General features: G+C 24.0%; 1 protein-coding gene across 3 annotated transcripts in view; it reads right to left on the bottom strand.

The window, feature by feature from the left end:
* Positions 1-1,052, bottom strand: part of LOC108747946 (neural Wiskott-Aldrich syndrome protein-like) — a 29,574-nt gene that overhangs the window by 22,838 nt on the left and 5,684 nt on the right. The gene's annotated exons all lie outside the window — the stretch shown is intronic.

The raw sequence follows: 1,052 nt of genomic DNA on the forward strand, positions 1-1,052 counted from the left end.
AAAATAAAATATAGGTATAAGAATAAAATAAAAAAATGTTTATAACTTGGAAAGGAAGCGTTTCCGAATCTATGTTTATATGACTTTTTTTTCATCCTTACAATGAGTGAAATATGCTCTTAAAGTTTGGTCAACTATTTCTGAAACATCCTGTATATATAGGCCATTCCACGCTAAATCGACGGCATTCGTCACCGACCTGTGCAGACTTTTTTACTGATTTTTTAATATAATATATTCCTTATATTAAAATATGTATTCAGTTATTTTTTTAGATTTTTATCTCCATTTTATCTTTAGTTTCTTAGATACAAATTTTTTAATATTTTCAATTTATTTTATTTCGTAAACGATTAGTTAAACATAACTCCTGTTTACAGTATTGAAAAACAAAAAATAACCACATTAAATTGTTTATCTTGAAATTCTCTATTAGAAAAAAATATGAAAAAAAATTCAAGTTTTTGTTTCTACTCGAGAAATCTGATTAAAGTAAATAAAATCGATCTTCGTCAAGATCAACATTTTTTATTAAAAATTCTTAGTAGAAATGCAAAGAACAACTTAAGCCGTATTTGATTAAATCAAAATTTTCGTTCCATTTTTTTTTAATTTTTCAAAATATTAAATCTATTATTTAATGTTAGTAGATTTTTAATCTGCTGACGAGTTACACAAATCAAATACTTCAATTTGACGATAAAAAAGAATATATATTAAAAAATAAAATTATAAATGAGTTTATTTTTTCACATTAATCAAGCTATATTTCTTAAAACGTATATCGTAGAGCTAAATGAATTGTTGCATCGTGTTCAGCGACAAAAAAAAACATACAGTGCCACATTTAAAATCTGGATTAAATCATTTTTGATCATGAAATCAAACATATATTAAGAAATTTTGATTTAAGAATCGTTCACTAGGGATCTCTAAATCTTAATATTTATTAATAAAAATTTAAGGGCGTTCTTTTGGCATAAAATGGAAGCTTTTGAGCTGAGGTCGATTAAAAAAAATTTTTTTTTCTTGTCAGTCTAGTATATGTATAT

The sequence above is a fragment of the Trachymyrmex septentrionalis genome, unplaced genomic scaffold, assembly GCF_001594115.1.
Source record: "Trachymyrmex septentrionalis isolate Tsep2-gDNA-1 unplaced genomic scaffold, Tsep1.0 scaffold206, whole genome shotgun sequence".
In the NCBI taxonomy this organism is placed as follows: Eukaryota; Metazoa; Arthropoda; class Insecta; order Hymenoptera; family Formicidae; genus Trachymyrmex; species Trachymyrmex septentrionalis.